We start from the raw sequence: 25809 nt of genomic DNA, 5'->3' as shown, positions 1-25809 counted from the left end.
TCCAGTTTCCTCTTTTGTAAAATGAGGGTTCTGGACTAGATGATTTCTAATTTATCTCCCATCCCTAAACTTATGGTCCTGTTTTAGTCACTGTTTGGAATTCCTCACTCTCCATTAGGAGAGATAAACCACAGTTTAGCTCTTACACTATTTTTGCCTTCAAGGAACTGGTCATTTAGTAGGGGGGAAGAAACACCAACATAGAGGACTAAAATATTCAGTATTACACAATGGTCACATTTGAGATGTAGAAAGCAAAGTATTATGTGAGGATTAAGGGGGAAAGTTATTACCTACAGTGGGGTCAGGGGAGGCTTCCTGGAGGAGGTGGCATTTGAGTTGGGACTTGAAGGATGCCTAGGAATTCAGTGGGTAAAGGGGTAGGGGAGGAGGAGGAGGAGGAGGAGGAGGAGGAGAAAGATATTGAAAGCATAGAGAATAGTACAAGCAAACACAGAGGCAGGAAATAAGAGTAGGGCATGTTTAGATAGATAGTAGACCAGTTTAGCTGCAGTGTGGAGTATGAAAGAGGGAGAGAGAAGATAAAGCTGGAAAGGCAGACTGGTACCAGATTGGAGAGAGACTTAAATGCCAGGCCCATGAATTAGGACTTCCCCTGGTAGGCAATAGGGAGCCACTGAATGTTTCTGAGCTGAGGAGTGCCATGATCAGACTTAATAAAAAGGATTCAGGCAATGGTATGAAGCACTGATTGGAGGGTGAAGAGAGTAGAGGCCATCTAAGCTTACCTCCTCTGTGTCCCTTTTCTTCAGTTCCCCCTACAGATCCAAAGAGTTAACATGTTGCTTTAATACATTTGCATTAGTGCCAGGGTGCTCTGAAGATAAAGTCCTTCCTCCAAAGGAATGGGGATAATGATGCCAATTCCTAGCATTCCCTGCAGATATCTGCGGTCAGGAAGGGCTGTGTTTCAGTATTCCTGCTGCCCCCTTCCCAATCTACCTTCCAGCTGGGTGAGCCAGAGCCCCCTCCAGTCCTGGTGGCTCACTAGATAAGGCTAGGCCATCCTTTAACAATGGAGAGTTCTTGAATTCATGAAATACCAGTAATAAGACTTGTAGCACGGGCAGAGTAGATGAAAAGGCAAAAGAAGGCATCTTTCTTTGTGCCTGAGCCTCTCTAGCAGAATATGAACTTATCTTAGAATGGGGAGATGTTGGGAGGGCTCTTTTTCCCTCAAAGGGGAAGGAAGAGAACTGGCTTTCATTTGTCTAGGATTGCTGAGCAATCTTACCTGGAGGACGCACAGGAGAGACTCTTGAGGAGAGAGCAATTTTCAGTCCTTGAGTTCTAGTTTTCTGGTCTTTTGGGGTTTTCCCTACAATTTGAAACCCCCATCTGTTGGGATTGAGGACGGGACAGGGAACTGTCAAAGGGCAAGTATAATTTATGGGGATTAGCCAAAAGCTTTCAAAGGGATTTCAGCATTGGCTGGCTGTATATGCAAAGGAAAGGTCAGCCTTGTGGCCAGGCAAGGAGAGATGCTATCTCTGTGCCTTCCCTCCTTGCACTCAGCTACATTGGGGATGGCTTTGCAATGGAGAAACAAGGGGGAAGCTCTTTCTAGAACCTCAAGGCCTCTGGCAGTTTGACTTATCAGCCACAGTCAAACACACTTTACCTTGACCCCAACATTATGGTGTCATTGGTCTTCTCCAAGCCCAAAGAAAAAACAACAATAAAAACAAATTTTTGTTAATATCTTCTGATTTTTGCATCATCATAATTATTCACAGTGTCCCTCTCATTGCCCCTCCTAGAGAGCCATCCCATAGAGCAAATAGCATTTTTAAAGACCACCCCCCAAAAAAAAAGAAAAAGAAGGAAAAAAAGTCAGCACAATACACTGAAAAAGTCTGAGAACATGTGTAATATGTAACACCTGTGGCCCTCCCACCTCCACAAAGGGGTGGGTTGGGGGGGTGTCCTCTCATATTTCTTCATGCAAGTAATGTTTGATCTATATACTTTTGTTACATTTACTTTTTGTAAGTAGTATTTTATTTTTCTAATTACATGTAAAGATAGTTGTTAACATTCATTTGTAAAATAAGATTTTGAGTTCTGAATTTTTCTCCCTCCCTCCTTCCGTTCCCTCTACCCAAGATGGCAAGCAATCTGATATAGGTTACACAGTTACATTTACTTTTGATTTTTTGGCAAGTTATTGTTCTTTCAATTTACATTGTTGTAGTCACTGAATATATTTTTTTCCTGGCTCCGCTTACTTCACTTTGCATGAAGAATTCATGTGGAAAATTTTTATGCTTCTCTGTATTCATCACATGTATCATTTCTGACAACACAGTAACACTCCATTATATCCATGTATAATAATTTGTTTAGCCATTCTTCAATTGATGGCCATCTACTTTGTTTCTAATTCATGTCACAAAAAGTTCTGCTATAAGTATTTTGGAGTATAAGAGCATCTTCTTATTGGTGGCTTCCTTGGAGTATAAGTCTAGCAATGGACTCTCAGGTTCAAAGGGTCTGGGCATTTTCATCACTTTATTTGTATAACTCCAAATTGCTTTCCAAAATGGTTGTACTGTTTCATAGCTCCACCAACAATGTATTAGTATACCTATCATTCTCCTCCAACATTGACTATTGCCAGTTTTGGGGTCATTTTTTTTGCCAATTTGCAGGGTGTTTTAGATTTGCATTTTTCTCATTATTAGTGATTTGGAGAATTCTTTCATGTGCTTGTGAACACTTTGAAATTCTTTACTTGAGAAATGTTTGTTCATATCCTTGGACTACTCCCTTGTTGGGAAATGGCTATTGGTCTTATACATGTTTATTAATTGTTTATATATCTTAGATATCAAACCCTTATCATAGAAATATGAAGCAAATTTTCTTTCCAACCACTTCTCTTCTTATCCTAGTTGCATTAATGTTGTCGGCAGTAGCTTTTCAGTTTCATGTAATCAAAGTTACCTATTTTATCTTTTATAATTGCCTCTATCTCTTGTTTGGTTAAAAATACACCCCCCTCCTGTAGCTATAGAAAATAGCATTTTTAAAGACCCCTCCCAAAAAAAAAGAAAAGAAAAAGAAGGAAAAAAGTCAGCACAATACATTGAAAAAGTCTGAGAACATGTGTAATTTGTAACACCTGTGTTACATATGTGAGAGGATACAATCTGCCTTTCTTCTAATTTTTAAAATAATATGGTCTTTAATATTCATTTAGAATGTATTATGGAGTATGGTGTAAGGTGTTGACTAAGCCTAATTTCTGCCAGACTGCTTTCCAGTTTTTCCAGCAGAGTTTCTCAAATAAGGAGTTTTTTTCCTAGGCAATTTATGTTTTCCATTCTATGAAACACTATATTATTGAACTCCATTGTTTCTGATTCTCTCTTGTCTGGTCTGTTCCATTTATCCATCTCTCTATTTTTTTAAGCCAATACCAAATGTTTTTGATGACTGTTGCTTCATAATATAGCCTGAGGTCTGAAAGTGGTATTTCTCCTTCATTCATACTTCTTTTCATAATTTCTCTTGATATTCTAGATCTTTTGTTTTTCAAAATTAATTTTGTTATTATTTTATTGAGTTCTATAAAGTATCCCCAGTGGTGATTTGATTGGTATAGCCTTAAAACTGTAAGTGTAAATTAATTTTGGTAGTGTTATCATTTTCAATTATATTTGTATGACCTAGACATATGCACTGAATATTCCTCCAGTTATTTAAGTTGTTCTTTCTTTTTTAAAAGGAGCACTTTGTAATTGAAATGATACAAGTCTTTTGTATGCTTTGGTAGGTTGATCCCAAGATATTCTATGCATTTTGTAGTTCTTTGGAAAGATCTTTCCCTTTCTACTATTGCTTTTTAGATTTTGTTAATATTGTATAGAAATGCTGTTGATGTTTGAGGATTTATTTTGTAGCCCATACCTTTGTTGAAGCTATTGTCTCAATATTTTTGCTGGTTCTTTAGGATTTTCCAAGTAAACTATAATATCATTAGCAAATAGGGATTGTGTTATCTCATCTTTACCTGTTTTTCTGCTATTAATTTCTTTCTCTCATCTTATTGCTGTTGCTAGAATTTCCAGAAGTATATAAAATGATAGTGGGGAGAGTGGGCATCCTTATTTCACTCTTGTATTTATTGGAAAATGTTCCAGTGTATTCCCATTGAATATGAGGCTTGCTTTTGCTTTTAGATGGATGCTTTGGAGGGGGCTCAGATAGAACAAGAAGGGAACTGCCCATAAATTAAAGAGTTGGACTAAATGGTTTCTTAATTCCTTCCATCTCTCAGTTTATGATCCTATGCGTGATGTTGGATAAGTCACTGCCTCCTTGAGCCTTACTTTCCTCCTCTTTAAAATGAGATCAGAGGAAGCCCAAGGCCCCTTCCAATTCTAAGTCAATGAGCCTATGATCCTAAGCCACTTAAGTTCTTTGGGCTCCCACTCTAAGGCCCTACTGCTCTTAAGGGTCCTAGGCCTTCCTTGGTCAGTAGATGGACTGAATTAGGAAGAGGCACTGAAGAGAAGAAAAAGGGAAGTCCTTCTCTACAACTGTTTTCAGAATGAAATTTCTACTGATCATTCTCAGCCCCATTCCTACCCCCATCCCCACACAATAATAGGGTGGAACCCAAGCATATGAAGTCAAATTGTCTAATGGCAATGTTACCTTAGCAACACAGCTATCTAGGTGGTGAGACTGGCTCACAAACAGTTCCAGTAATCTTTGGGAAATCCCTGAACAATGGCTTTTGTTCACAGTAGGGCCTGCATGGAGCATGCTAGATTTGTACCTAGCAAATAAGACTCTTCACCACAATATCTTGGGCTATTCTTTGTCATGTTTGGGGAGGCTCCTGCTCTGAGGCACTGAGCCATCTTGCCAATTTTTCAGCAGGAACTAGCTACAGAACTGCTCCCTTGTCCCTCACCAACCACTTTCAAGTCACTCTGTCAACTGAGAGGCCAAATTGTTTTTACCCCAACTTATGTGGCTGGCCAGTGGCCAGCGATCTGACAGGTAGAAGCATGGGGTTAGGAGAGAGAGCACCAGGCATGGGGCTCAGGGGTCCCTGCTCTGCTCCTTACCAGCAGTGAGCAAGTGTTCACATCTTTAAGCTTTAGTTTTCACATCTATAAAAATTAGGACAATGATTCCCTCCTCCCATCCCCTGCTGCCATTTACTCTTTTGGGAAATGGGACTTTGTAAACCTTTCAAAAATCCTCCAGAAGTGGGAGTTAGAGTTTTGCTTATTCTTTCTCTGCTGCAGCTTTCCAGACCTCAAAGACCAATGAGAGAATAGTACAATATCAGGGTCCTTGAACATAGATCCTGATGGTAGTGATAGACTTAGGTCCTATGTCAACTCAGAGCAGAGCTTTGAGTTCAAGCTTCCTATTCCTGCCAAATAGATTTGGGAAAATAAAAAAGTGCTCTCTCTCTCTCTCTCTCTCTCTCTCTCTCTCTCTCTCTCTCTCTCTCTCTCTCTCTCTCTCTCTCTCTCTCTGTATCAGGGAGCCCACATGGAGGCAGGCCTGGGCTCTGGTCACTTTTGGTAGGAGACATATGTAACCAGTAGGCTTTAAAAGGAGAAGACAAAGTGTGGGCCCTCCCATCTCCCTTTCTTCCATCCTTTGAGCAAATGGCTTTGAAGCTCTGCTAATCTTTCCCAGCTACTTGGAGAGAGGTATACCTCACTGGAATGGGCTAGAACACAAAGCTCATCCCTACATAGGATTCTTGGAATTTCCCTTCCCCCACATGTGGTATATTAAAAAGATTACCAGGCAGGCAGTTGGTCAACCCAGGGTATGGTCCCCACTCTGTCGCTGATTGCTCAACACCTCCTGTGGTCACCATTCCTGTCTGGGTTTTTTTGTCTAGACTTGTGATCTCACATCAGTGTAGGGACTTTCAGATGTGGAAACTCTATCAATACAGATGGACAATTCCTCTCTAAGTTATAATCTTAGAGAGGTTTTTTGGAGATAATGTCAAATCAACAAAATGCTTAGTGTGTATCTGCTATCTATGAATTCTACTCTCTTAGTCACTGTGGGCTACAGAAGAGTTCATCCTTTCAGAGGGCTTCTGTTTCCTCTCTCCTCCATGCAATGCCAAGATTTCTATGAGTTGTGATCACCAGCACATAGATAATGGGGGCTTCTGTTGTGCCCTATAGAAAGTAAGCCATAAATTCTGTTTTCTTGGGCTGTTTAATCTGCGGGAACAATGGGACTGGTGACCAGCCTGAAGAGAGGGAGGAAATGGAATAGAATAGAAATGGAATAGAAAAATCAGAAGAATAGGCTGGGAAGTATTGATTTGAGTGCATAGATTCAAAGGGTTACCCTGGGAATTGTGATCCAAGGTTTGCTGATGACCCGGGGTCTCCACTGAAGCCAGGTTGCAAGCATCTTATCTGTATGCCAATGTCCTTGGCCCCAGCAGCCAGGTGACATCATTCATGTAAATGAGACTGTCAGATTGGAAGGTTTGGGTCTTAATCTCTCAGGATCAGCAAAGACAAAAGCATCATCATTGTAATCACAGCCCAAAGAACCCAGTTGTCTTTCTTTAGTCAAAGTGATAACAGCTTTGGCATCAGGAAATGTTTTGAGTCATAAACCCTCTTCATCAATGGTATTTTGTACTAAGAAGAAAAAGGAAATGTAACAATAAAGAGAACTTTAAATTCTGCCTGAAAAGATCCTTTTGGTGGGGCCAAAATCTGTACTTACTTTAGGGGACCTAGGGCAAGCCACTCCCCCTCTATGGGCCTCAATTTCTTTCTATTAAAAATGATCTGTACTTTCTCTGACCTTGCATAGCACTTTTGTGCTTGTCTTATGCTATGAGTATGTTCTGTTCTGCATTGCAATTACTATATATTTATCGTACATTTCATAATCAACCAACAATAAGTACAGTGGGATCTTGTATTCTCTGTAGCTGTTAATTGTGGGACAGTGGAGATCTGGCTCTTTGTAGGTAGGATATTGCTTGCAAAAGTCTGTCTGTTCCCTACTAATGCCCTCATTGAGGATGCCCTCAATTTGTGTATAGACAAGTCTCATAAAGATTGTGTATAGATAAGAAACTAGGCATATAGGTCAGTGGTTACTCATGCTCTCTGAGTTGCCTTTTTCTATATTCAGTTTTAAGATTTTTCCAAGCCTTTGGTATCTTCCCTTCCTTCAGATACCTTGCAAATCAATCCATTGGTGCCCTCCCAACTGTGTCTCCTTCAGCACAGATCTCTTCTTTAGACACTTGGTACAATCTGGCTGCTTCTCCTGTCTTTGTTCTTTCTAGTGTTATTTCTTTTTTCTTTATTTTTTTTGCAGGGCAATGAGGGTTAAGTGACTTGCCCAGGGTCACACAGCTAGTAAATGTCAAGTGTCTGAGGCCAGATTTGAACTCAGGTGCTCCTGAATCCAGGGCTGGTGCTCTATCCACTGAGCCACCTAGCTGCCCCCCTCTAGTGCTATTTCTGCTGCCCCTCTAAGCACATTCAGACTGTGATATTATCATTTAAGTATGAAGGTTGCATTGTCCCTCATATAGACAGTTTGTTGAAAAAATTTTTCTAAGTTTTTTTTTTTCAATAGAATGAAATTTTGCCTTAAGGGTGCTTGTCCAAGGTATAGCATTCACACATCAAAACCATTCAAGATTCCTTGAAAGATGTAACAATAGACATAACCCTTTGCAATGACCTTCTGATCATAAGTATTAGGTGACACTTAGATGAAAACAAAGTATATACTTACTAACGGTGTTCTCCACTCTGATGGAGGAGATATGGTGCTAAATCCAAGTTGAAGAGGGATTCTCCGTGGGTGGTGAGGGCTTGCAGATGCTCTTCTTTGTAAATAACATTGTGCCCCAGAGTAAGCCCCAGAGCTCTGCAGAGCCTCCTGAAAGAGACCCATAACCACTTAAACCAGTGTGACCTGACCATCTGCCCAGGAAAGACCAAGTGGATGAAAAATGCCTACTGTCCAAATTGTGGCATGCATACATATGGTCAAACTATGGTTTGTTCATTGTTTTTTTGTTTGTTTTTTTGTTTTTTTTTTAGTGAGGCAATTGGGGTTAAGTGACTTGCCCAGGGTCACACAGCTAGAAAGTGTTAAGTGTCTGAAGCCAGATTTTGGTTTGTTCATTGTTATGTATATCTGGGACAGACTTCAAATGGATGAATTGGGCCCAGAATTAAACAGAATTATATCATTCCCTCGTGCCACTTTCATTGAGCACCTTGTAACAAAGACTGATATCTTAAAAATGGAAAAAAAGTTCAGCAAAACCAACAATCAAGTGTGTCTAAGAGTATATGCAATTTTTCATACTCATAAGACCCCCACCTCTACAGTAAAGGGAGAGAGATGAACTGTCTAAATTTTTCTCTGAGGCCAAGGTTTAGTCATTATAGTTACATATGCATCATTCAGTTTTTTGTTATTCTTTTCACTTAAATTATTGTAATCATAGTGTATATCTTTTTCTGCTTCTTATATCACTTTACATCTGTTCATAGAAGTTTCCTCATGCTTTTCTGAATTTTTCATACCAACAGTTTCTTATGGCACAACAATATTCCATTACATTCCTGTGTCATAATTTGTTTAGCTATTCCCCAACTGATTGGCATCTACTTTATTTCCAGTGCTTTGCCACTACAAAAAAGTACCATAATGAATATTTTGGCATATATGGGGCATTTTTCTTTCCTGTTATCCCTAGCAAGGAGACCTCCAGATCAAAGAACATGGGCATTTTAGTCATAGTTTTCCCACAATTCCAAATTGATTCCTAAGACAGTTCAACCAATTCAAAGCTCTACTGACAAAATTAATATAATATGTACTTGTCTTCTGGTATCTGTTTCAGCATTAATTATTTTCATCTCTTTTCATCTCTGTCAATTTTCTGGGTGTTAAGTGAAACCTCATAATTATTTTGACTTGCATTTTTCTTATTATTAGTGACTTTAAATAATCTTTCTTATGGTTATGAAAATATTCAATTTTTCTTTTGAGAATTGTTTGTTCATATCCTTTGACCACTTGTCTGTTAAGGGAATGGCTCTTGTTCTTATATTTATATTTCTTATGTATTTTGCATATTGGACTCTTATCAAGGAAATCATATACATTTCTCCCATTCTACAGTTTTCTCCTTATCCCAGTTGCATTGATTTTGTTTGTTTAAAAACATTTCATACAATAGAAATTATTTATTCTGTCTTTTGTAATCTCTATTCCTTTTTTGTTGTTGAGTTATGAAAGATACCTCTACTTCTATTTTCCTCCAATTTTGTAATGATGTGACTTTTCTCTTAAATTGATATCCATTTGATTCTTGAAATTCACTTTGGTGGAACCACTTTGACAATGCTGGCTAAGTGAGGGATCACTTCACATCTAGTGTGAATTAGCAAATAAATTCTTGGGGATCAGAAGTTGGAGATAATGCTTACTATGCCAGTTTGTTACAGAAAGGCCAAAAGTATGACAGGATATGGAAAGGGTTAGTAAACACTAACTTACCAGTATCTTTGAGAACAAGGGTAGTCCAACAGACATTAGAGAGATCATGCAGCCTTCTCTCTGGAAATAGGTCAAATAGTGAAACAAAATGGCATCACACTTAGTAATTGCTCTAGCTTCACTGGGAGGGTGCTTTTTTTCTGGAATGGTTAGTGATGGTCGAAGATTGGGCCATTGACAAGCATAAAATATATCTAGAAAGACAGTAGGAGGCAAGCTAAATTCCTGAAAATCTTGAGGATGTTAGGAAATTTCTATTTCTTCTATTGGGTCCTTAGGTCATGTCTCTTTTCAGGATATAATGTGAATCATATAATTCTGAAGTTGAAAGGGACCTCAGAGATCATTTCATTCAATCTTCTGATTAGGAGAAACCTTTTTATGATATCCCTTCCATCTTCTGCATGAAAGCCTCCAGTTGTCAGGAGCTTGCTACCACATAGAAAGTCCATTCAATGTTCAGATAGTCCCAAATGATCAGTAACCCTTTATTCTATTGAGCTGAATCTGCCCCTTTGTAACCTCTACCTTTTGCTCCTAGTTCTGCCATCTGGGCCTAAGTAGAACAAGCCTAATTGATCTACCATGAAACAAGCCTACAAACACTTGAAAACAGCTCTCATCTCCCCCAGGTGATGTCTCCAGTTTATAGGATCAGAGGTTTAGACCTGGAAAGTTCTTAAAGGTAAACTACTTCAACACCCTCATTTTATCAGTAAGGAAACAGGCCCAGAGAAGTCATAGGATCATAGATTTAGCATTAGGCAGTACATCAGAGGTTGTCTAGTCCACCGCTTCATTTTTTTTGGTGAGGCAATTGGGGTTAAGTGACTTGCCTAGGATCACGCAGCTAGTAAGTGTCAAGTGTTTGAGGCCGGATTTGGACTCAAGTCCTGAATCCAGGGCCGGTGCTCTATCCACTGTGCCACCTAGCTGCCCCCACCTCTTCATTTTACAGGGGAGGAAACTGAGACCCAGGAAAATAATTTAAAGAAATAATTTGTCCAAAGGCCCCCAAATAGCAAATGTAAGGCTGGGAATCTACATCTTTGGGCTCCAAATACAACTGTCTTTCCACTGGACCACACAACTGATCATTATAGAAAAATGGCCCACAGATCTGCCCATATCCCCGGCTCCTATGGTGGCTTTCACATTAGTCTTCTGGGATTCCTATGGAAAATAAAGTCAAGCAACAGGAAAAGTGTCACCTGTACAAGCCTACCTGGGCTTGGGCTTTATCATTAGTTTGGTGCATTGTAATTATTTGGAGTTTAATAATTGCATAGTGTCTAGAGTATTAGACTTGGAGTCAAGAGCTGTATTTAAATCCTGCCTCAAACACTTACTAGTCAAATGGTCCTGAGAAAGTAATTTTTACTTCTCTGAGTGCTTTCCCAAATGGAAATAATGATAGATAACAATAGCACCTCCCTCACAGGTTGTTGTGAGTCTCCAATGCCAAGTGCTTGCCATTTGAGAGCTATGTACAATGTCACATATTTTAATCAATTCCACAGTCAAGGATCATAGACACAGAGTTTGAAAGCATTTCAACCTTTTAATCCACTCTCCTCATTTGACAGATGAGGACAGATGGGCCTAAGGGAGGTGCCCAAAGTGACAAAGAGTATCATAGACTCAGCTCTAGAACTGAAAGGTATCTCTTAGGACATCTGGTCCAATACTTTCCTCCAGTTCCTGATGAGGAAACTGAGGCCCACTGGGGGTGCATGTGGGGTTGGAAGCCGGCTTCCCTGATTCCAGAGCCAGTACAACACTGGGCTAGGGGCCCATTAAGCCAGACCAAGAGTTCACTGTCTCCCTAATTCCCATTTAGATCAGGACAACTGATTCATGTGAAAGCCCAGCTGCCTGGGGTTCTTGGCAATGGAGAAATTTGGGGCTAGGCCTTGCCCAGACTCTACATCTCGATTTGACAATTTTGCACCAGGTCTATAGTAATTTAGAAGAACTTGGTTCTTAGGAGAGCTGAGGCCCTTCAGGTGAGGCTTCTAAGTCTCCTTCATAAAAGAAGTCTCCCAAAGCTGAGAGCAACATCAGAGACTGAGAACTTAATGGGGGCATGTGGCTGATTTAAAAAACAGAACAAAACGGGAAGACAAATGGATTGTTATAGAGACTTACCCATACACCAAAGGTCTCTTGAACAAGCAAACAAAGAGGGAAACAAGACAAGTGGGAGGCAGCTACACAAAAGGGAGACTTGAGTGAAGTATATAATCTTTTCATTTTCATGTACTTGAGGTTACTTATTGTTATTTTTCGTGATTTCTGTTTTCCAGTTCTTTCTGGCTCCCAAGTCCTGTGCTGTAGTCAATATCCTATGATTAACCCCTAAGTACATACAGTACTTCATACCGCAGGCCCCTGCTTTTAGGATATGACACATTCATCACAAAATGTCAGAGCCCCAGGGGCTCCTGAGGAACCTTTGAATTCTGCCTATTGCTTTAACAGGAAGCAGAATCAGATCTGTCTTTATAGCAATTATTTCCCAAGCCCCTGCCCCTCAGCATTGTTCTGCTTTTTTCACCCTGTATGGGGCCATGGTTTGTGTACTAAGCATGGCATTGGACCATCTCAATTCAGGAGCTGACCTTTCTAGTGGCCTGCTGATTGCTGGCTCATCTTGGACTTCTTAAAGGACCTCAGAGTGCTTTTAATGAACTTGGCCAGCTCCCTCCTTACCAATCTGGGCACTGTTTCAATCAGCACCATGGACTCTGTTGAGTCACAGCCCTTGATGGACCCTGACCCCAGCTCTAGCCCATACTCTACTTGGGAGGGGGTACAGTACAGTCTCTACTTTTCCTTATCCTGGAACTCTCTGTGCCTGTCTCTGCCTAACCTTTGACATTGGTAGAAATTGCTCAAAGCTGGCACACACCATACATTTTTTGGCTTTGAGAAAAGTACAAATAATAATCCTTAATTAACCAGAATTATTGGGGAAGGGAAGGAGGGTTTCTGGTAAATTTGTTAATGTGAGAAACATTCCCTGAATCATATAATCATAGATCTGAAGCTAGCAGGGACCTCAGAGGCCACTGCATACAGCACCTTCATTGGATGAATAAGGCAACTGGGGCCTACAGAAGGAAAGTCACTTACTTAAGGTCAGACCCACTTCAGAAGTGAGAGCTGAACCCAGGTCCTTTGATTCCAGAACCAGTGTCCTACCTGCCATGCCTACTACATATAGAACCTGTGTTAGGTAGGGTGGAAGGTACAACTGCAAATAAGGCAATATCCCTGCCCTTTAGGAGTTCATAGACAAATATGAATCAACAGTTGTCCTCTTCCCCACCAACATTAGTGGAAATATTCCCTTTCCGTAATGCCTGAGTCTACTCTTATGCCTCAGTAATTTGAACTTAGTGATCATTGCTGAATGTTTGCTGTCATGGGATTCAGGGGGGCTACTTACTGTAACTATAAGTGATTATTTCCCAGAGTAAGGGGAGGTGGTAGTTAGTTATGGGATCATAGGATCACATAGGATTTAGAATTGAAAGGAAACTTACATATCATCTAGTTCAAACCATTCATTTTATAGAGGAGGAAACTGAGGCCCAGAGAATTGAAGTGATAAGTACAAGATCACATGGGTTGTAAGTGGTATATCTCCAATTTGAACTCAGCTCTTATGGTTTCAAAGACAGTGTTCTTTTTTTTTCCTTTCTTTTCTTTTTTTCAATTAACATTTTTATTTAAAGTTTTGAGTTTCAAATTCTATCCCTTCTTCCCTCCCTCCCCTTCCCCCTCCCTGAGGCAGTAAACAATCAGATATAGGTTATACACGTACAATAAAGTAAAACATTTCCATATTTGTCTTTTTGTATAAGAAAACTTAAATAAAAGAGAAAAATGAAAGAAAGTGACAAATAGCCTGCTTCAGTCTGTGTTCAATCAATATCAGTTCTTTTTCTGGAGGCAGATAGTATGCTTCATCATTAGTCTTTTGGAATTGTCTTGGATCATTGTATTATTGATAGTTAAGTCATCTACAATTCTTCAACACACAACATTGCTATTACTATGTACAACGTTCTCCTGGTTCTTTTCACTTCACTACACATCAATTCATGTTAATCTTTCCAGGTTTTTCTGAAATCATCCTGCTTGCCATTTCTTACAGCGCAATAGTATTCCATTACAATCATATACCACAGCTTGTTTAGCCCTTCCCCAATTGATGTAATACTGACAGTATTCTTTCCACCACATTATGCTCATGTATTAGATGGACAGAATCTTAATTGATTCTAGGCCTTCTCCAGGACTTTGTTTTCAGAATAAATTAGCTCTTTCCTCTTGTCATTTCCTCTTAAAAATCAAATTTAACCTTTACCCCTGAACCCCTAACAAATTAATCTATTTCCCTTAGTTGAAAAAGTATGACTTTTTGAGGTCTTTAAACTTTGTTTTCCTTTACATTATGGTGGTCATCATGTAAATTGTTCTCTTGGTTCTGCTTTCTTCACTATGCATCAATTCAGACAAGTCTTTCCAATTGTCTCTGGATTATTCATAGTTATCATTTATTATGGCAAAATAACATTCCATTACATTCATATGCCAAAGTTTTTTCCTCCATTTCCCAATCAATGGGTACCCACTTGCATTCTAGTTCTTGGCTCATAAAGCAATCAAGATGTGTTATTGAGCACTTATTAAATTGCAGACACTGTGCTAAGCCCTGGAAAAGAGATTGAAGTGATATTTCAAGGGGAGGGACTCCCCTATAAGGGGAGATCACATGTACACATATAAATATGGACAAACTTTTTGTAAAATAAATATGTAATACCTGCTCTTAGCTCTTTCCCCGGCACTGGCATGTAAAGTCTTTAGAAGGGCAGCTACTACTACTTTTAGGGTTCTAGGGGAGACCTATGGGTGACTATCCTCCTAACACTATAGCACATGAGCTCCCATTAGCTTGCTTTTCACAAACAGTCAACCAGTGGAATAATTTGCTCCTTTAGCAAAGGTGTTTATTCAAATGAGATAGCAAGAGCAGTAATTGCAAAACATTCTTCTTCAAACTTGAGGTGTTCTTTCTTACAAATATACATAGAGTCTTGCGGGGAAGAGTGGGCTCAATCTTATAGTGCAGTAGTAGTGAGGGACATGTGTATGGAGAAAACATGGTCAGAACAACTCAAAACTTGATGTCCTTTCTTCTGCCAGAGGGTCCCCAAGATGGGTCCTCAAAAGATAGGTCAGGGCACCATGACTATGAAATGGAGTAAGGCATAGATAGGTTGGAACTAACTTGTGAAGGGCTTTGGTATTTGATCCAGTGTAAGTGACACTGGAGTTTATTGAGCAAAAGAGTGATATGGTTAGACATGTGCTTTTGGGATATAACTTTGATAGCTGTGAGGACAGACTGGAGAGTGGAGAGTCTGGAAGCAGAGAAAGAAATTATGAGGCTATTTGAACAGTCCAAGTGAGAGCTGATGAAGGCCTAAATATAGAGTGACAGTTGTATAAGTGGGGAGAAAGGGATGTATATGAAAAATGTTGTGGGAATAGAATGGGCATGATTTGGTAGATGATTGGATAAGGGGGAAATGGGAAAGTAAGGAGTTGAGAATAATTGCTAATGTTGTAAAGCTAGGTACCTTTATTTTCTTCTTAAAGTATGAGATAAGATTATATGAGGTGAGAGTTGAGAGGATGGCCTGAGGAGAAAAGCAATGTTTGGGGATAGCCGTGAGGAGTGTGATGAAGAATCAATTAGGAAAGAGTAAAAAAATTGTCTTGCAGCAGTGAGGGCCTACTTGTGACCTGTGTGAGGAAAGAGAAGAGCAGAGAATGAAGCAGCTTGTCCAAGGTCGTGAAGTAAGTCCTAAGCAGAGAAAACAATTTCCCAGGCAGAATCTTCCAGGTTTCTTGACTCCCAGACCAGGACTTATTCTGATTAAGCATATAACTAGAGCTGTCTTCTCAATAGGGAACTTCTGTGTATTTGGAATCTAATCAGTGACTTGTCTTCTTATCAACTCAGGCCTCTTGCCTGGAATACACAAGTAAATAAGTAAGTGGATAAAGCTATAAGATTGATGGTACAACTCACAATGAACAATTCACCACGATGGGTAGGCCAGTATTTGTATAAACTGCATCTCATTGTAATTCATGTGACCCAACTCCTTCAATGGATCAGCAGAAATGAAGATGGATGGCAAGTGATTAGCATGAAGGGTTCTGTACTGTCCAAGTTGCTATGCCACATTTGTTTCCTTTTGCCCTGGTCTCTAGAAGACTCCCACTTCCAACTGCCTACAGCACCCCTGTTCCCTAGAGGCCTAGTTAGAAATTACGATTAAAAAGGCAGCTAGGTGGCACAGTGGATAAAGCACTGGCCCTGGATTCAGGAGGACCTGAGTTCAAATCTGGCATCAAACACTTGACACTAACTAGCTGTGTGACCCTGGGTAAGTCATTTAACCCTCATTTCCCCACAAAGAAAAGAAAAAAAAGAAATTGTGATTAAATATTTTAACTATGTCCCCCCTTTGCTTGTGTCTTGGGATTGGGTGATGGTTCTGGTGGTCTGTTTTCCATCAGAGTCCCACCTAAAGGAATTTAATTGCCATGAGGCTGATTGGTCCTGGGGACTGACACATATTTCCTGTTCTTAGACCCCCCCTGACCTTGTGCCATTGTTGTACCCTGAAATTTTTTCCTTTAGAGTTCAGTTTAAATCCTACTGTCTTCATCAAACCTTCCCCTATTATCTCTACCCCAAGTGATTTCTCCCTTCTTTATTTCTCCCATAGTCTGTGATACACAGTTCAAAGGCATAGGTCTGACCAAGTATTTTCCTGCTCAAAAATCTTTAGTAGTCTATTTCCTCAGGATAAAGTATATACTCCTTAGTTTGGCACTTTAAGCCCTCTATAACCTAGACCAACCTACCTTTCTAGCCCCATGCCCAATTACTTGCCTTTACACATTCCATATTCTAGCCAAGCAGCTCTCCTTCCTGTTTTTCAGAGTTGACATTCCATATCCTGCCTCTAGACTTTTGCATGGGGTAGGTGGTGATGCAATATATAAAGTGCTGGGCTTGGAGTTAGGAAGACTCCCCTTCCTGACTTGAAATCTGGCCTTAGACACTTCCTAGCTGTGTGACCCTAGGCAAGTCACTTCATCTTGTTTGCCTCAGTTCCTCATCTGTAAAATGAGCTGGAGAAGGAAATGGCAAAGCACTCCGCTATTTCTGCCAAGAAAACCCCAAATGGGGTCACAGAGAGTTGGCTAAAAACAACTAAAAACATGACTAAAACAACTGAATAACAACAGGCCTTTGCATAGGTCTTGAACTCCCTTTTGGTCTCCTTTCAGTTACATCACGGCCTTGGCTTCTTGTTGGAAGGGTCTTATGAAGAATTAGAGACAATGATAATTATCCTTAATGACTTTTACTTGGCAAAAGGGAAAAAAATTCTCTTTGAAAACCAGAGTATCCTCAGAATGATTTTTTTCAATGCTAGCTATCTTGTAAGGAACATAAAGAAAATGTAGGGTTTGTTTTCCTTAACATCCATACAAGAGTGAATTCCCAGCATTTTGGAGCTAACATCCTTAATAACATGAGTACTGATTTAAAGTGGAATAATTAAATATTTCAGGTAAAAAGGATGTTTTCTTGAAATGATGTACCATGGATAGTTAGTATATTTCTAAATCAGCACCTTCAGGCTTGGACAGAGGGAGAAAATTGATGCCTTCTTAGTGCCTCCTCTCTCCTCATGTTTAAGTTGTATATTAATCTGGGACAGACTTTCTGACTTCCTACATCAGACTGTTAGCCTTGCAGTCTGAACTGAAGGCGAATATATTGTAGTCATACTATGTTGGCTAGGTGGGCCCTGGAGCCATGACACATGTGTAGCCAATGTCCTGCATCCATCCATCCCTGTTACCAGGAATCTGAAATATGGGTTGAAAAAACCTAGATTTGTAAAATCACAGACAGTCAGGTCCAGAAGGGACCTTGTAGATCATGGTGGTTGCTGTCCCCTGTTCTCAAAGAGGACCAAAATGACATCATTATGTTGGGGTCAAGGTACGGTGTGTCTGACTGTGGCTGATCAGACCAATAGGAGCACAGCTGGGGCACAAGTAGTTCATATGAACATTTGAAGTGGAGCTGGCTTTAAATTTGTGTATCTCTTGTTTGTTTTGAACTACCGTAATTCTGCTTTGCTCATAGAGCACAGAGCCTTCTTTGATGTGGGCAGGCCATGCTGGGTGCTCCTGGGCCAGTGTCTCCCAAGTCTCACAATTGATTCCAAAGTTCCTCAGAGAGACCTTGAGGGTATGTTTGTAGTGCTTCTTCTGATCTCCATGTGATCACTTGCCTTCTGTGAGTTCTCCATAAAACAGTCTTTTAGGCAAATGTATGTCTGGCATTCAAATAATGTGGCCAGTCCATTGGAGTTGTGCTTTCTGCAGTAGTGGTTGAATGCCAGACAGTTCAGCTTGAGAAGGGACCTCAGTGTCCAGTACCTTATGCCGTCAGGTGATCTTTGGAATCTTCCTAAGACAATTCAAATAGAAGTGATTCAGTTTCCTGGCATGAGGCTGCTAGACTGTCCAGGCTTCACAGGCACACAACAATGAGGTCAGCACAACGGCTCTGTAGACCTTCAGTTTAGTAGGCAGTCGAATACCTCTTCTCTCCCACGCTTTCCTTCGGAGCCTCCCAAACACTGAGCTGGCTGTGACAATGCATGGATCAATCATCTATGTGCCCATCCCTGGAAGGTATACTGCCAAGGTAAGGGAATTTATCCACAGTATTCAAAATTTCTCCATTTGCCGTAATTGATGGTTCCACATATAGATGGTGTACTACTTACTGGCTGTTAGAGAACCAGTGTTTTCTTGGTGTTGTTAGGCCAAAATTAGCACAAGCCGCAGAGAATCAATCCCTACTCTGTTGCATCTCAGCCTCAGATCATGTATCTGTAGATCAGACAGCCCAACAAGGGGACATGACTGGCTGGAGGATGTATATCTGGAAGTAACATAGTTGAGTCTTGACTTGAACCCAGGTCTCCATACTTCTACCCTCTGGCACATATGTTGCTGTTGTTCATTCACGTCTGATTCTTTGTGACCCCGTTTGAGATTTTCTTAACAAAGCTACTTCAGTAGTTTGCCGTTTCCTTCTCCAGCTCATCTTATAGAAACTGAGGCAAACAGTAAAGTGACTTGTCCAGGGTCACACAGCTAGTAAGTGTCTTAAGTCAGATTTGAACTCAGGTCCTCCTGATTCTGGAGCCTGTTGCTCTATCCATCACACTACCACTTAGCTGCCTCTGGCACATAGCAAAGACTTAATGAATGGTTGTTTGGCCAGGAGAACATTGTACACAGCATCAACAACATTGTGTGTTGATCAACTGTTATAGAATTGATGCTTCTCAGCAATCCAGTGGTCCAAGATAATTCCAAAGGACATATGATAGAAAATGATCTCCAAATCCAGAAAAAAAGAACTGTGGAATCTAGATACAGATTGAACCATACTGTTTCTACTTTTTTGTTTTTCTTTTTTGAGGTTTTTCCCTTTTGTTCTGATTCCTCTTCTTTCACAGCATGACTAATGCAGAAATATGTTTAATGTGATTATACATGTATAACCTATATCAGATTGCTTGCTGTCTTGGGGAGGGGGGAGAGAGGGAGAAAAATTTGGAACTATAAATCTTATAAAAACAAATGTTGAAAACAATCTCTACATGTAACTAGAAAATAATAAAATACTTTTATGATTTAAAAATTAAAAAAAAAATAAATGGCTGGGGGCAGCTAGGTAGCACAGTGGATAAAGCACCGGCCCTGGATTCAGGAGTACCTGAGTTCAAATCCAGCTTCAGACACTTGACTAGCTGTGTGACCCTGGGCAAGTCACTTAACCCCCATAGCCCCGCAAAAAAAAAAAATGGCTGTTTGGGCCAAGTGAATGAACAGAACATAGAAACAAATTTGTGTCTTTTACCCTCTATGGTTATGCCTACTTATTTCAAGGACTGAAGTCAGCCATGATGCAAAGCAAAGTGTGTGGACTTTGGAATCCCAGGACATGGGTTTTAACCCAGGGTCTGCCACTTGACTCATTTTCTGGGTTTCACTTTCCTCATCTGTAAAATGAGAGAGTTAGATTTCATGACCTCTAAGATGCTTTCTAGCTCTAGTCCAAAGGTTCTTGACCTTTTTGTATCCTGGACTCATCTGGGCAGTCTGAGGAAGCCTATGGATGTGTCTCTTTTTGGAATTCTGTTTGTAAATATTTGAGGGAAATGCCAAATTTCACTTAGAAGTTAATGAAAATGAAGTTGGAAGTTTTTTGCCCATCCAATTTCCCAGATCCCCTGAAATCTATCCATGGATCTCCTGGGGCTCCTCCACATTAAGAAAGCCTGTTCTAGATGTATAATCCACTAATTCGTTCCCCAGCTGCTAAATTGTTTTTCTTGACCAACTCTTTTTATTAATTCTTTCATTCTCTTTTGTCCCATATTTAGTTAGGTCAGGGGTTGGCAGTTATTATGAAACCAATGTAACTATTTAAAAACCTCTTATGTTTTCTGTTTAAATATCCATTCAAAAAGGAAGATACTGGCCCTTTCAGAAAACAGGTCCTGCTCTCACCCATTTACAAAAAAAACCCCTCCCAGCTCTAGAGCAGAGAGAAGTAATATAGTTCCTGGTTGCTAAGGAGACCATTGTGTGCAAATTACCGGTAAGCACAATAGCTGACAGCTAGTTGCCTGGTTTTTGGTGGGGTGGATGGGTTACTCTCCTTTTTGGATGAAGACTTTAGACTTGATTGGAGAACCAATTGATCAATCAGCTAGCATTTATTAAGCACTCTCTGTGTGCCAGGCACCATGCTTGGTGCTTAGACATGAAGATAAAGAATTAAACAAAGGTCGCAAGGGTTATGTTATATAAAGACCCATCCAGATGATTACATGTTCTCTTTTCTGTTTCATCCCCATGGATGGTAGGTAGGAAATCTAAGGGCAAATCTTAGATAAGGTGTTCTTAACCTGAGGTCCATAGACCCCCCCAAAAAATACCATGGATAGATTTCAAGGGGTCTGTGAATTTGGATGGTAAACAATTGCATCTTTATTTTCACTCATCTCAAACATGACTAAACCATGCTTATCTGTATGCAACTCTCTTTCATGTCCTCACATATGCTCACCATGGGGGGTCTACTCAAACTTATAGGGGCTTTTCTCACTTTCCTTTGACACTAGGAGTATATCTGCAGAGCATACAAGCCATCCATCTGTTATCCTTTGCTCTCAACACATGACCAGCCCATCTTGCTTTTTGTTTAGATATTTCTTTGGTGACACCACTTATACCAGTTCTCTTCTACAAGTCCTTGTTTGTAATTTGTTGCAACCTGCTTTGGGCCACTATGTACCTTTCCATAGGCCTGTTAAAAACTACATTGTGAAAAAAAAGAATGTTGAAAAAGAACTAGGACTGTGGTCTGGATGCATGGTATAATGATAATGGGATGTTGGTGTAATTGAACATTTGAGAGCATAAGGGGTGGTTTGCAAACATTTAGAAAGGGAAGCAGTGATCATTAAGAGTCAGCATGGCTTCATCAAGAATAGGTCACACCAGACTAACTTCATTTCCTTTTCTGACAGAGTTATTAGACTGGTAGATCAAGGGTAATGCGGTAGACATAACTTACCTAAATTTCAGCAAAACATTTAGTCAAGTCTCTCATCATATCCTTGTGGGCAAGATGTGGGAGTAGATGATAATAAGTTGATCCAAAGAGAAGTCATTAATAGTTCAATGCCAGTATGGAGGGTGATCTCTAGTTCTATGCCCCAGGGATCTGTCCTTGGTCCTGTGCTATTTAACATTTTCAAAATCAATCATTTGGAGGAAGGCACAGAGGGCCTACTGAACAGATGGGCAGATGCCACAAAGCCAGGAGAAGCAGTTAATGGATGACAGTCAAGATCCTGGCAGGCTAGAACGATGGCCCAAATTTAATCAAACCGCACAATTGTAAGGGTTCCGGACCAGTCAGAGAAGCTGTGTTTAAATCTAAGCTCTCCCATTGTGTAACTGTAGTAAAGTCACTTAGCATTTCTGGATCTTGGAGGGTTTCATTGGATTGCCAGCTCAATGTGAATCAATAATGGAGCATGCCTGACCACGAAACTAGAGTAACCTTAAGCTTTATTAAGAAGGGGCATAGGGGGCAGCTAGGTGGTGCAGTGGATAAAGCACCGGCCCTGGATTCAGGAGGACCTGAGTTCAAATCCAGCCTCAGACACTTGACACTAACTAGCTGTGTGACCCTGGGCAAGTCATTTAACCTTCATTGCCCCGCAAAAAAGAAGGGGCATGGTATCCAGAACAAGGGAGAAGATAGTCTTGCTGGACTGTGCCCTGGTCTGATCATGTGTGGAACACCAAGAGGCAGGTCATGTGGGTAATGAAGAACCTAAGACCATGCCAGGGAAGTACTAACAAAGAAACTGGGCAGGTTTTGTTTGGGGAACAAATATTTGGAGGAGACATGATATCTGTCTTTAAGTACTGGAAGTAAGATTAGACTTGTTCTACTTGGCTCCAGAGGGAAGAACTAGGAGCCGTGGATGGAAGTTTCCTCCTCTGTAAAATGGGGGAGGTTAGACAAGATGGGCTCTGAGGTCTTTTTCAGCTCTGGATCTCTGATCTTATGATCCTGACTAGAAAATGCAACTTGAGTGCAACCTGTGCATTCCTGCCTCAGTACATTTTCCTTTCCTGAAATGTTCTTCCTCTTCTCCACTTGTCTGAATACTTCCTTCCCTTAAGATTGTGTTTTAGTGGCAAAAGTTCTGAATTTAGAGCTGGTGAAAATTTTGGCTCTGGTTGTTGAAATCCATGAGACCTTGTACAAGTCACTTCCCTGCTCTGGCCCTCTGTTTTATAGGATAATAGCTTTAGTTCATGAAGGGACTTCAGAAACCAATCCCCTCTTTTTACAGATGAAAAAAACCTGAGGCCTAGGGTGATATAATGACTTAATCAAGGTCGTCATAGGACTCCAGACCTAGAGCTGGGAGGGACTTCAGGGGGGTAGCTAGTCTACTCTTCCTCCTGATTTTATAGAATAGGAAATTGAGACCCAGGGAAACTACTCATTCAAGGTTTCACAGGTATTTTGTGCAGAGCTAGCTCTTTGCATTGTTCCCTGCCCTGCAATAGAAGAATCCTAGATGACTTCTGCCCTGAGCACACAGTTTTCTACAGTTTCTATCCATTCTGGGGCCCTATCTGGGTGTTCTTAGGGCCACCTTGGCCACAAATTCCCCAAGACGTCTTGGGCTGTTGAACCAAATGGCCAGAGCTATGCATGGAGGCCCTTAGAGCAGGCACATTTTGATTCCTGTAAGCTTTTTTAGAATTTCAAGTCTATGCTGAATGGGGAATGAAGATTAATGCCGCCTTATCTGTTGAACAAACCTGCGTCGTGTACAAATACAGTAATAGCTCATGGATTCAGCCTCCACTCATTTGGAATTTGTGATGATTCAACCAGGGCTGGGCTGAAGTTCCCCTTTTCACTAAGTCTGAAGACAGGGTTTGCTAAGAAAATGAGTGGTGCACATGGGATTGCAGGGCTGGGGGAAGCGTGGGAAGAGCTTTGTAACCTCTTTGGAAGAACAAACACTGTTTAAGGTTTAGAGATGTAATATGGTATAGTGGGTAGGCCACTGGACTTAGAACCACAAAGATGGACTTAAAACCCATCCTTAGATGTTGGCTAGCTGTGTGACTCTGAGTAAGTCACTTAACTTCTCTGTGACTGTTGCCTTGTTTGTAAAATGAGGGACATGGAATCCATGACCTCTAAGGTCCCCTCTAACTCTAGATCTAGGATCTAGACCTGGATAAATAATTTGCATGGGAACTATTTCACAAAACCCCTCCATCACAGCACCCTGGATTTTTGCTATTTTACTAGATATATGACCCTGAGCAAGTCCTTCCCCAAAGCAATTCTTCCTCATCCAAAGAAATGATTGCTAAAGTTCTTTTAAAGCCCTTTTTAAAAAAGTTCTTTTTAAAGCCCTGAAAGTCCTCTTTTTCATTGAAGTCCCATTTTTCCCTCTGAAAAATTATAATCAGTTTTTCTGGATAGGTGATTTTGGGTTGTAATCCCAACTCTTTTGCCCTCTGGAATATCATATTCTATGCTCAGGGGCCATTTAAGCCAAACCCTGCCTGAACCAGAATCCCCTCTGTTATGCACATGGCAAGTGGTCACTCAGCCTTTGCTTTATGAGTTCAAATGAGGAGGAAGCTTCTACCTCCTGGAGACAGCCCAGTATATTTTGTTAGGCCATTTTTCAGAAATCAGTCCTACATGTGCCTCTTCCTAATTTTCACCCTTTCCTCTTCATTGATCTCTAGGAACAAACAAGACAAGTCTAAGCACTTTTCTAAATGACAATCATTCAAATACTTGAAGCCAGATATTCTTTACCTCTAAGTTGGGGGTTCTTTTTTTGGTGGGGGCTGGGCAATAAGCGTTAAGTAACTTGCCCAAGGTCACACAGCTAGTAAGTGTCAAGTGTCTGAAGCTGGACTCAGGGCCAATGCTTTATCTACTGTGCCACCTAGCCACTCCTAAGTTGGGGGTTCTTAATCTTTGTGTGCATGTTATAGACCCCTTAGACAGTTTGACAAAACCTAGGGATCCTGCTCAGAATAATATTCTTAAATACATGGGATTACAAAAGAAATAAAATAAAAACTCCAAAGTTCACAACCCCCAGTTTAAGAATCTCTTCTCTAGATCTTCTCTATGCTAAACATCTCTAATCTTTATCTGGTGTGAAGGCAAAGCTCTTCACCATCCTAGTTACCCTCTGGACATTCTCAAGTTTATCAGTATCCTTTAAATTTTTTTCTTTTAATTTTTATTTTCAGTTCTAAATTCTCTCCCTTCCTTCACTCATTGAGAAGGCAAGCAATATGATATGTTATACATGTGAAATAATATGACATATTTACACATTAGCCATATTGCAAAAGAAAAGAAAAAATATGCTTAAATCTGCTTTGTTAAATTTTTACGATTTCTCACTCATGTTTACCTTTATATGCTTCTCTTGAGTTTTATGTTTGAATGTCCAGTTTTCTGTTCAGCTCTGGTCTTTTCATCAGGAATGCTCGAAAGTCCTCTATTACACTAAATAGCCATTTTTCCCTTATAGGATTATATTCAGTTTTTCTGAGATTATTCTTGGTTCTAATCTTAGTCCCTTTGCCTTCTGGAATATTGTATACCAAACCCTTCACTCCTTTATAGTGGTAGTAGCTAAATCTCATGTGATACTGACAATGGTATTTGAATTCATTCTTTCTGGCTGCTTGCCAGAATATTTTCTCCTTGGCCTAGGAACTGGATTTTGGCTATACTAGTCCTGGGAGTTTTCATTTTGGGATTTATTTCACAAGATATATGGTGGATTTTTTCATTTTCTACTTTGCCTTCTGGTTTTAAAATATCAGGGAAGTTTCTTGACATACGATGTCTGGGATCTTTTTAAAATAATGGCTTTCAAGTAATATAGTAATTCATAAATTATCTATTTTCCAGGTCAGTTTTTCCTATGAGATATTACATGTTTTCCTCTATTTTTCAATATTTTCACTTTGTTTTGTTGTCTCTTGATGTCTCATGGAGTTGGTACATTACAGTTGACCAATTCTAATTTTTAAGGAGTTAATTTCTTCAGTGAGGTTTTGTACTTCTTTTATAAATTGGCTAATTCTGACCTCTAAGGAATTATTTTCTTTAGTATTTTTTATGTTTCTTTTATCAAGCTATTAATTTTCTTTTCATAGTTTTCTTTAGTGACTCTTATTTCTTTTTCCATTCCCCCCTATCACTCTTACTTAATTTTTTCTTTTAAAAATATTTTATTTTTTCCAATTACATGTAAAAACAATTGTAAAAATGCATTTTAAAAATGTTGAGTTCTAAAATTTCTCCTTCCCTCCCTCCACTGTCCCGTTATTGAAAAGGCAAGCAATTTGATATAGGTTATACATGTGAAGTCATGAAAAACACATTTCCATATTAGTCATGTTATGAAAGAAAAGAAAATCAATCCTCCCCCAATAAAATAAAGTTTGCTTTGCTCT

The sequence above is a fragment of the Dromiciops gliroides genome, chromosome X (assembly GCF_019393635.1).
Source record: "Dromiciops gliroides isolate mDroGli1 chromosome X, mDroGli1.pri, whole genome shotgun sequence".
Classification (NCBI taxonomy): Eukaryota; Metazoa; Chordata; class Mammalia; order Microbiotheria; family Microbiotheriidae; genus Dromiciops; species Dromiciops gliroides.
Note: the sequence above shows the minus strand (reverse complement) of the source record.